Below are 12,132 nucleotides of genomic sequence, written 5' to 3'. Positions count from 1 at the left end.
CTCTAGATTCTTTCATACATGTACTATTTATCCATTACTCCTCTTTTACTTTTGTTGTCTTATGAGCATTGCATGTTTATTTCTTTTACATTGAGGACAATGTAAATTTTAGGTTGGGGGTGGGCGATTAGGTTACCTCATCAGTATTTTCTTGGTCTTGAGCACAAATTGTGAAAATTTTTAAATTTTTCTGGAATTTCTTGTGCATTTGAAGTGATTTTGAAGGATAAGTGTGATTTTAACATTGCAAGGTACAGAATGTCGGTAATTTATAACTCTTGGATTCAGCCATCTGTTAGATTTCACAGTTAAGATTGAATTGTTAACCCATGATTAGAACTTTTAAACATTGATTGAGTCATGATCTCACATATCACATCTCGATTGCACATTAAGGTTCTGTTTCAACATTGAATGATTAACTTGGTAATCACTAAGCATGAAAGGAACCAGCCCGAATACTTTTAGCTTCGGTCTATAAATAAGAATTGAAAGAAAGGGTGAGTCGAATAATCGTCATCATAGGTTTGCTCCCTATAGATGAAGATTCGATTCCCCATGGTTGACATGAGAAAAGGGCTAGGTGTACAATCTTTACCATGGGTTTGCTCCCTATATGTGAGGATTTGATTCCCTTCCTTGGCGTTACTGTTCATAAAAAAATCAAAGGCTAATAGAATGAAAAGTTAATTTGTAAGGTAAGTGTTGGTTTCAGTTTTGGTTGTCATGAATTTCATTGTTAATTACCAATGATATCATGAAATTGACAATTGGATCTCTTAATGATTGTAAGTCGAGATTACACTATATACTCATGGAACTCGATGTTTAGAATTGTTCTAATTAATGGATTAACATTTTGAACTTGATTATGAAGTTCACCATGAGCTTGATTCCAGAAAAAAAATACTGCTCACTATTCATGAATCCTAGAATTTTTGCATCTCAATTATTGGTTCACAAGTAACTTGGGTTTAAAGAAATTGTCTTGAATTTCTGAAATTATTTTTCGCATGTTTTGCTCGGGACTAGCAAAATGCTGGTTGGGGGTTGTAATGAGGGTCGAATATTACATATCAAACTCCAATTATTACCTGATTTTACGTATATGATAATGTTTAACGGAGTATTTTAATTATATTTTTGTTGCAGGATGAAATCAGGAGCGTTGATGGAAAAATAGTACTATAAGCATGGATTTGACACTCCGAAGTCACCAGAGCAAGAGACGCACTCCAGAGAACTAAGACTGAAGAATTTACATGCCAGGGATCCAAGGAAATCAAGCCGTTCACATTAAAAAGGCCCGAAAATGGCCCAAAATGCAAGATCACATGGTTTCCACCATCCGATTGACTCGAAACTTCATACATGGGATGGGGGGCATAAATAAACCGTACACATAAAATTTTAACCATTTCATATCTCGGGAAGTGGCCCAACGGCCAGATTAGCCCTTTAATTCCTTAAGTGGGGCCCACCTGGTCTCTGGATATGCATCAAATTTGGTCTCAACCCATTATATGAGGAGACAAAACAGATGGTCGAATTAGATTTTGAAAGAAACATTGTAGTGGACCCCACCTTGTGTGACATGTGCATAGTGCACATGTGCACTGTCTGTGCACCGAATGAACCAAGTCGGTCAGCAGCGCTGACCCAACTTCCTTCCTAAAACGGATGTTTCCGTTTCCTGTTGCGTAACCGACGTCCGGAATCGAATTTTACGGACGCTGGTGGGTCACCATCATAGCTCAAGGGGACGATCCGATCCGTCCATCATGTAGAGGGGATCGAAAGAATCAAACCTAAGCTAATAGTTATTAATAAAGCAAGCACACGTGTGCGCTACAGAGGTCACAAGCGGACTGCCCTGCGACGGTCAAAAAGATCTCAGCATGATTGCTTCTCTGGACCGTGTCAATGGATGTTCAAAACCATCCATATCTGACTGAAATTTCGTACTGAATCAAATGGACGAGGTGGATTTCCCCGAAAACTCTTATGTGGGGCCCACCGAGCATCGCAGCGCTGGACGTGCGAAGGCTTACGCACGTCCGCGAAAAGTGGACTTTCGGGCGATTGTGGCCCACCATATTTGATCAGATGGAAGATCTGATCCGTCCATCGTATAGACTAGCCAAAAACGTCCTAGGAGACGTTGATTTTACGAATAAAGTACAAAGAACAAAGGACTTATAACACCCCAAAGTTGGCTGTGAAAAGGGGACGCGGCTATTGCTGCGACAACCTCTCCACCGATTCCAGCCTTTCCACCGCCCTTCTAGCACCTATAAGAGGAGTTTTGGACGTGGTAAGGGGGGGAGGAGAGCCAGGGAACAGATCCAGAGAAGAGAAAGAGAAGAAAAGAGAAAGAGAAGAAAAGATGAGAGAAGGATGTTTTTATTTCATCAATGTTATTTTTCTTACTCTCTAATTGATCACATGGATAGCTAAATTCCTTAGCTAGGGCTGAGATGAAGCCTCCAACTTGAATGATCCTTGTTTGTTGATTTAATCTTAACTTGATTGATTTGTTTCTTTCTCTAGTGTACTTGACTGGAATTTCTGTACTTTTCTATGCTATGAGCTTAACCAAAGTCTAGTTATGGATGTTGTTTGGAATATTATTCTAAGTGCTTGTGTCTGACCATGAACAGGTTTCCTATAGGGGAAGAAACAGGAATCTACATCTCTCCATGCCTGACCATGGATGAAAAGATATGATCCATGTGCTTTAAGGAATTATACATTCTATGTGCCCGACCAAGGACATAGAGTGCGCTCTATTTATTTTGATATCAATCTGAATTAGGGTGAATCAGCAGGTAGAACAAAGTTTATGATAATTAGGGATGGATTCGAAAGTCCTAGTCTTCTCCTTGATTAAATTTTTCTTTTTGCTCTCGGTTATTTTTCTATTGATTTTTGTTTAGTTTACTCAATTACTGGCTCAAAATTTTGTTGGATTAGTTAAGAAGAGTCTTTAATTTTGAATTGTGACAACCGGTGCTCGTGGGAACGATCTCGTAATACGTACCATATCTACATCTGATTCGTATACTTGCGAGTTTAAAATCATTTAAATCAGGTTGGTTTAAGTAAAACATCAGTTTTCTTACCCTTAGGTAGAGTGACTAGCTCCCGTATACAATTAGGCTCAAGAGAATTCATCTCATCATCCATGGTCTGCTCCCACTTAACCCGTGTATCTGACTATAACGCCTCTTTAAAGCACTCTGGCTCACCATTATTTGTCAGCAGTAGATAATGTAAGGAGGGTGAGTATCGGACCGTGGGTCTCCTCTCTCGAGTAGACCTCCTCACAACCGGTGTATGCAGCTCTGCCTCATAATGCTCCTGTGCATGATCATCCTGTGGCGCTGTAACACCCGTGTCCGGTAACTCTTCCAACTCTACGAATTCTTTTTTCTTGGCCTTATTTTCCTGCACACTGTCCTTATGCATCACTTTTTTTATTAAAGACTACATCCTTACTTCTGATGATTTTCTTGTTTTCTGCATCCCAAAACATGTAGCCAAAATCATGATGCCCGTAACCTATAAACGTGCACCTCCTAGACTTCACATCCAGCTTGTTTCTGTACTCTGCATTAATGTGAACATATGAAGTGCAACCGAACACTCTGAGATGTGTAAGGTTCACTTCTTTCCTAGTCCACGTTTCTTCTGGTAGCCCACCATCCAATGGTGCTGAGGGACTTCTATTAATGAGATATGCGGCAGTATTCACAGCATCTGTCCAAAAGGTCTTGGGCAACCCTGCATGTAACCTCATGCTCCTGGCGCGCTCAAGGATGGTCCTGTTAATGCTCTCAGCCACACCATTCTACTGCGGTGTCCCTGGAATCATTTTCTGATGTTTGATTCCATTTGCTGCACAATACTCCTCAAACCTCTTATCACAATACTCCCCCCCATTATCAGATCTGAGACACTATACTATTTTACATGTCTCATTTTCTACCATAACTTTTCACTTCTTAAATACATCAAATACATTAGATTTGTTCTTTAAGAAATAAACCCACAGTTTTCTACTAGCATCATCAATAAAGGAAACAAAATAACGTAAGCCACCAAGAGATAATACCTGTGCCGGTCCCCACACATCAGAGTGTACAAGCTCTAGCAGATGTGTCTTTGGAGGGCGTCTTGTCTTTTTGAAGCTTACCCTCTTCTGCTTGTCATACACGCAGTCCTCGCAGAATTCTAAGTCAATAGACTTTAGCCCTGGTAGCTTCCTCTTTGATAATAGCACTTTCATCCCTTTCTCACTCATATGTCCTAATCTCTAATGTCATAACTGCCCATTCACTCCAGTTAATGCGACTGAGAGTGAACTATACAATCCTGAAGTCACATACAAAGTACCTTCCTTTTTGCCTCGAGATATCACCAAGACACCTTTTATGATCTTTTAGGAATCACTGGTGAATATCGTCACATAACCTGTGTTGTCAACTGCCCCACTGAGATCAGATTCCTTCTCAAACTCGGTACATGTCTGACATCCTTCAATTTCAAAACTGTTCCATCTTTCTAACTTAGATGAACATCTCCCTTTCCAACGATACTGCACGGCTCATCATCACCCAAGTAGACTCTCCCAAAGCCACCTCACACATAATCACGCAGAACTTCCTTACACGAAGCGGCATGAAACGAAGCACCCGAGTCTATAACTCAAGACTCATTCCTCGCATCAAGAGACAAGATCAACTCTTCTGTGTCACTCTCCTCAGATAGATTCACTGAATCCTTCCTGCCTTGAGAGCTTTCTTCTTGTTTCTTGAGTGCCCTGCAATCACGTTTCATGTGCCCCTTCTTGCCGTAATGCCAACACCTGTTTTTGTCTTTCGGTCCCTTAGACTTCTTCCTCAACTTAGAATGCCCGTGTTTATTGCCTCCTTTGTTCAGCGATCTTTCTCTTCCTTTAACATTTAGAGCATTCCTTGAATCTCCTGAAACTCCTGATGCCTTTCTTTTAGATTCTTTGCTGATAATTAGACCGGCTACATCATCAAATTTCAGCTTTGTCGACCTTGAAGAGTTGGTCACAACAATTACCAAATCATCCCAACTGTCTAGCAAACTACACAAGGTCAATAACCCCTTACCTCATCCTCAAAAATAATGCCAACAGGTTCCAACTGGCTCGTGACTGTATTGAACTCGTTTAGATGTTTAGTCATGCTCCCACCATCTGACATCTCTTCATGTTGAATAAATGTTTCATACGATGAACCTTGTTGGATGTAAAGGGTTTTTCATACATGGTGGCTAGGGCTTCCATTAATTCTTTTGTAGTTTTCATTTTGGACATGTTGAAGGTGACGCTGTTAGACAAAGAGAGTCGGATCGTACCTAAAGCCTTCCTATCCAGTAAAAACCATTCATCATCTGTCATATTTTCTGGTTTCTTCTCTTTTCCTCCTAGAGGTCCTTCTGATACAGATAATCCTCCATATGCATCTTCCAGAAGGCAAAGTTTGAACCATTAAACTTCTCAATTCTAGTTTTCCCTTCTTCTGTCATGCTCCCAATAGAACTAAATCAATAGCTCTAATACCAGTTGTTGCGCAGCACGCGATAACGCAGTGAGCCGAGATCCAATCTCAAGTCTCACCCATAAACGATAAACAAGAAGAAATATAAACTAGAAAAGAATTAAAGCAATCCAAACAAACCACAAGACAAGATATACGTGGAAAAACTCCAAACTAGGGTAAAAAATCACGGATGCAAACTTCCACTATGAAGAAAAACAAAGATTACAAGGCAAAATACTAACCTCTCCCTTGGAAGTACAGAGAAAACCCTTTGCCCACACCTGAGAATTATTTCCCAATAATTTTCAATACCACAGAAAAGCCTTAGGGACCACTACCAAAAAACTGGGCAAAGGCTACGGATTTAATCCATAGCCATAGACTTATAGCTACGGTTTTCGTCCGTAGCACGACCGTCATCGTAGGTGCCGAACCAATAGGTCTAAAACCTATGGCTACGGATTTAATCCGTAGCCATAGATTACAATAGCTGTGGAGATAATCCGTAGCAATTATATTTGTAGCTAAAAGTAACTACATCTACGGAGATAATCCGTAGCACTTATATCTGTAGCTAAAAGTAACTACAGCTACGGATAGTATTGGTAGCTAAAAGTAGTGTTGGATCCGTAGCAATATGCCAAATTTAAAACAGCTACGGTTATCCGATTACCAGCTACTGTAAATATCCGTAGCTATTGCCTAGATAAAAAAATTATAATCATTCATTCATTCACCACCTGCATAATCATTCATTCATTCAATTACCACCTGCATAATCATTCATTCATTCATTCAATAATGAATTAATTACAATCCTTCATTCAATCGGCTTGCAACATTGTGCATTGTGATCAGATAAAGGCTTGCGGTAGCTTCACTTTTTCTCATCAAACTTTGCCAATTCATGGAACCTACAATGTAGTCAAATAACTACAATATCAACATCCTAGAAACAAATTAAAACAATTGCTAGAAACCGGTCAGAGGTTGAAACCAGTGTTTTAAAACTCTGACCCTAATAAAGAATTTGAAGACACTAAAGAAAATTCAAGATCTAAGATTCTATCTTTACAAACTTAAATTCAAGTGAAGAAAGATATCTGACAATTTTCTTACCTCGAAATGCCTCCAGGAAAGAAGAAGAAACAACCGAATTGAAAGCACCATATTGGTAAGGTTGTACAGAGATGGCCCATAGCGCTGTCGTTGCTCCTCCATGGGCCTAAAGTATAAGAAGATGTGCAGTATGAAATTAACACATGTTAACTGCATTCTATTTCTTTGATAAAAACTTAAAGGTAAAGCAACCCAATACACAAATGAAAATTGGAATAGCTACTTCCAAGAAAAGAAAACATACCCCTGATTATCATTTATTTGACATATAAAATCTAGTAAAACCTGCACAAGTATTGGATAAAATCATACGAGGTGATACTTTGAGGACTTGATTATACACTATGACATACACATGACACCAGGGAAGTCAGTCAATATAATTCACTTTGTTGAAGTCATGCATCGACCTGACCTGGATATGTTCAATCATCTTACAAATACAGACTAGACTTGAGAAGGCAGGTTGTGTTCAATGAGCCAACACCTTTCAAATCCTCACAAGACACTGAATTCTCCCAAGAGGATAAAAAATCTGACCTTTGAATATAGTGAAAAGTACTTTCATACTCGTTGGTCAGAAATGATCCAAAGTTTCTCTGAAACAGTGCTTCTGATTCAAGGACATTGCTTGTGTGATACCCCAAACTGACAAGAATAATGGATATGAAAAGATGCCCAAATAGAAAGCGCCAATAGAAGTATACATGGTGTGGCACCGGATTCATGATCACCATTCACCAGAATGTTAAAGTGAGTAGAGAACTGACTATTTCAACTGTGTCCATACCGAACTTTGCACCAACCTTTGCATCCATTCAGTCAAGAGGCATATAAACATTGATCTGTATAGAAAATGGAGTTGACCATGACCCCTGGCATGAATTTACATGTCTTCCCTGAATTTCATACCATCTTCCTAATGTAAGACTATACGAACTTTTCAAGTAGAAAAACACTTCCGAAGGTTACGAATGTTGCTCAATGATAATGCTGATGGTCTCACCATCTAGAACTCCAACTATTAAATAAAGAATGTAATTAACAAATCAACATAGCAGGTGGATGCTACAACAATGCGATCTGATGAAAGCATTGAAAAAACCTACAAATTTGCCAACTAAGATGTCAAAGTAAGAATTTGAAAGCAGAGAATAGAGAATTCATTATGACAAGGAAAATCCCTAAGCTTAGACATTTAGACCTATTTACAATGGGCCCAAGAAACACGTAATAGCTACCTATGTTACCCAGCCAAACAATGGTAGAGGTGGGATGTGGACCCCATCTTTCCATGAACCAAACTTTTCAACAGTGGGGCCCATCATAAGGAATGCTCAACTGCACACCAATTCTCACCGGCCTGATTTTTAGGCCCAAAACCACAAGTTTGGTATTTGTTGTTGTTGTTAACAAAGTTTTGAAAAAATAAAGTCTACTATATAAGGAGAAAACAAAATCTACCATCCTTTTTTTGGTAGTGCAACTTGTAGATAATGGGCACAAAAATTAGGCCATCCTTCATCAGGCGGCAACACATGTACGAAACAATTAAGAGCTCAAAAATTGTTGATGTTCCACATTCAACAAACATGTGTGGCCTGCCTGATATATATAAACTGACCTGATGATGGTCCTGGTTGAATGGTGACACCCACCTAATGCATTGTTTGAGTGTTTCACATGTGCCAGTTGGTAGGTACATGTGGTCACATTTGGGATTGACAAAATAGTTTGAAGCAAATCATACCGTGAGCCTCTTGGCATGGTGCATCTCAGGCAATCCGCTTATGTTTCCCAAGTTCTTTAAGCTATCAAATGTTCCCCTGTAGAAAAGATAAATACACAACTGAAAGCCAGTTACCTTCTTTTCAAAACATCTTTCCTTTCTCTTCTGCCGGAATTTGGTCAGGGCGGCCTCTCTTTGTGCAAACCGGTTTTGATCCACACCACTCCCACTTCCACCAGTAGCTACACTTTTACCAACCACCCCATTATCACTCTCTGTGTTTAACCCTCCAGCATTCACAACGATGCTGCTTCCATTTTGCACAATATTCCTAACTTTCCATTCATGGATAGTTAAATTCTGAAATAAGACCATGGATATTTTCATTTCAAGTGTCCAATAAAAGCCTATCAATCTAATATTCAAACAACTTGATAGAGTTAACTTTTAGTTCATGATGCTATACAATGATGCTGGTGCATATGTGAATAAAAGCTTACATGATGGTGACGTTTGCATGAGGATCAAGAGTGCCTGAAATATTTAAAAGTAAATTATTCTGGAAATCCCTACAAAACAGAGCAAATAGAAAATATTTAGCAAGAAATTTATGTTATTCAACTTGAAATATGGAGCTAGGCAAACACTATCATTAATGGGTTGTAGGTCAGGTTTAAGTTGGAAATCTTGGCCCAACTTTGTAAAAATTGTCCTGCATCAAAACATATACATAAGATGTTAGTTTACTTACAGTTAATCTTTAAGCATATTAGCCAAGCTGATGGTTTGCCAAATGTCCAAAAACATAGCAGCCAAGCACATCCCAACATCTCAAGATTCATTTACAAGAATCAAGTTTCAAGGCATAAAATCGAACCCAAATTTGCACCAATGAATTTGTGCATATCTTATTACATTGAACTACTAGAACCATTTCTTACTTTACTTCAATTACTATTTTTGGTAGGTACATGTGGTCACATTTGGAAGTGCTGAAGTTTACCAACCCAAAACTAATAGTTGAATAAATCATGAGAGGTGGTTAAGTGGTATCTCAGACCCTGTAAAGAATACACTGAAATTGTGATGCATCGTATAACCAAAACCTAAGCTTCCAAAATGTACATGAACAAAAACCTTTACATAAAAGTTTTTACCATTCTATCTATGACCACGTGAAACCTCAAAAAGTGACATTGAGGATACAAATCAATGGCCTAAAGGGAGTGTTATTTTGGATAGATGATTGTAATCGCCTGAATCAAATCAAAGAGTTGGATAGAAGAACTTTACTAATTTTATTTTTCTTGGACTCATAGTATTCTTGAAAACCCTTGTTACAATCTTGAATACAAATCAGGGTTCTAAAATTTGTAATTACACTGAAGAGCCCTATAGGTTATGTATATTTACAATATTATAGAAAATGATTAAACTACACCTATCTCATGTTCAAAATATACCCCTCAAGTACAACATCCTCTGACAAAGAAACCCTAGAATTTCAAACTTCAAACTTCTAGGTTCACCAATCTATAAATGGCAACAGCTCTACATCATCCCTCATTTAACAAATAAGCTCTTACCAATTTATAAAACCAAAAATAAATGAGAAAGAAGTTGATGAATAGCATTCAAGATTTAAAGGTAAGCAATCATTAACATGAGGGAAAAGCATTTACCTGGTGAAAGGCCCTGGGGCATCCATCACAAAGCAGAAGATCTCCAAAATCTGCACATATTGTGCAAAGGTCATCATTGTCAGTGGCAGAAAGCTTCTGAACTTTAGACAGGGACACCCCATTGGAGGTGTAGATGTGTAGGTAACTGGCAAAACAAAAAAGGAAAGGTCAGCCAAATATTCGAGAGTATAGGACTAAGGAATCAAACATTGAAGCAGTAACTCACGGTTTCTGCCTAGAAGCACAACCAGCATGAGCTTCAAACTGTGAGGGACTGACCTGCCCATTAAATCTTTAAAGTTTAAGGTCTGTAGTGGAACATTTCAAGAACTCAAATGTATAAAGCAATCCGATGTACCTCACTATTGCAACAACTGCAGAATATTCCATTCCCCATTTTGCAACCCTCAAGCAATCTCAATAGAACTTTTATGGAAAGAAATTATATGGTTATAAGAAGTGTCAAACAAAGTTAAATTGACCATTTCAATTTTTCCAAGCCAAGGGTTAGAATTGTCCAATTGGACTAAATTTTCAGATATGAACCATCTAAGGTAGGGCTAACCTACCTGATGAGAGTTTGGATCTCATAAAGGTTTGCCACATACTATACAAAACATGCAGATCAATCGGAATGTGAGAGATCAATCAGGAAATTTAAGTTCATTAAAAGGCTGGAGCATGACACAACATATTCATCATTTTAAAGTCCCATTTTTAATACCTTTGCAACATCAAGCATATGTTGGCCAAGTACAGGATGCTTCCACTGCTCCCTATGGTGCAGCATGCCTAACTCTTGGATTTGACTGATTCTTAGGATCCTTGGTGAAAATGTGACTGCACCTAATGGTCAGGGTGGATCTGATGATTTTTTCCCTACACAGCTCTCCGTTAGCGCAAGCAACTTTTTCGGTGTGCCTACACAAGTCAGCTAGCAGATTCCTATAAAATCCCAAATTATCCAAACAAATCATACTCTAATAGGTCACTATCCCTGAAATGCAAATCTATTAATCAATATAGAAAAATGAAAGATACAAACATATCACCTCTGCAACCTCAAATCCGATCCCGAAAATAAACAAAACCCACATTTGATATCTTCTCAAACCTAGATTAAAACGGCAAACCTAAATCAAATGTATAAATGTTCCCCCCTCAAACCAATCCCAAAAATCATCCAACATGATAAAAAATCGAAAACCCACGTCGAATCCGCAGATCAAAATAGAGCAATTCCACCCCAAATCTAACAAAATCAGCAACACCTGGCTGAGTTTCCCTACAGATCAAATAAGAGATCCAATCAATCACCAAATCTCATGAGCTATTTAAACAAACAAGCAAACACCCAATCGAAAATCTCCATCGAAGCATTGGAACCAGACCCTATTGGACTGGTAACATCTTCTACAATCGACATAAGCAATCAAAAGAAAACCCATCTCAGATTTCAGTCAAAAAATACAAATAGAAATAAGGAAAACAAACCTGAGAGAAAGTCTCACTTTGAGCCATACGCTTCCATCGTGTCCGATGATTGCCGTGGCCGTGAGAAATGGCTCTACCTATACAGAGATCTTCTTCTCAATCTCTTTCTTATTCTCCTTCTTGTGGCGAAAGGGGGTTTTGAAGATTGAGAGATGGGTTTTGGGAGGTCTGCTGCGCGTATGAGAAAAGGGCGGACTGAGATGGAAAGGCTGAGCGCGTGAGGGAGAGCGGGAGATCGAGAGAGGGCGAGGGAGATGGAGAGGCTGAGTGCAAGAGAGAGATGGAGAGAGAGATTGAGAGGTGGGTTTTGGGAGGTTTGCTATGCGCGGGATGAAAAAAGGGCGAGCTGATTTGGATTTGGGAGCACGCGTTTCGTTTTAAAAGGGGTGCGTGACGGACGGCCCACAAAGACTTTTGGTTTTAGGACCGTGGGGCCCACCATGATGTATTTTATTTATCCACTCCATCCATTAATTTTAAAATACTATTTTAAGTTTTGATACAAAAAATGAGTTAGATCGAAGTTGTAAGAAGA

The 12,132-nt window shown here is 38.9% G+C and overlaps 1 protein-coding gene and 1 long non-coding RNA gene across 8 annotated transcripts in view; both read right to left on the bottom strand.

Moving 5' to 3' along the window:
• LOC131249351 (disease resistance protein At4g27190-like) overlaps window positions 1–12,132 on the bottom strand; it is a 123,604-nt gene that overhangs the window by 54,436 nt on the left and 57,036 nt on the right. The window lies entirely within an intron of this gene.
• On the bottom strand, window positions 6,398–9,264 carry LOC131249363 (uncharacterized). 2 transcript variants are annotated; one of them, XR_009172805.1, is made up of 4 exons: window positions 8,922–9,262; window positions 8,557–8,781; window positions 6,693–6,798; window positions 6,398–6,487 (listed from the first exon to the last, which is right to left on the bottom strand). It is a non-coding gene; the product is annotated as an uncharacterized LOC131249363 (long non-coding RNA). The 2 variants fall into 2 exon arrangements; XR_009172804.1 differs by having other exon boundaries at window positions 6,419–6,487; window positions 6,682–6,798; window positions 8,922–9,264.

This window comes from Magnolia sinica, chromosome 6, assembly GCF_029962835.1.
Source record: "Magnolia sinica isolate HGM2019 chromosome 6, MsV1, whole genome shotgun sequence".
In the NCBI taxonomy this organism is placed as follows: domain Eukaryota; kingdom Viridiplantae; phylum Streptophyta; class Magnoliopsida; order Magnoliales; family Magnoliaceae; genus Magnolia; species Magnolia sinica.
The sequence above is the reverse complement of the archived record's forward strand: the minus strand, read 5'-3'. Positions and strand labels throughout refer to the sequence as shown.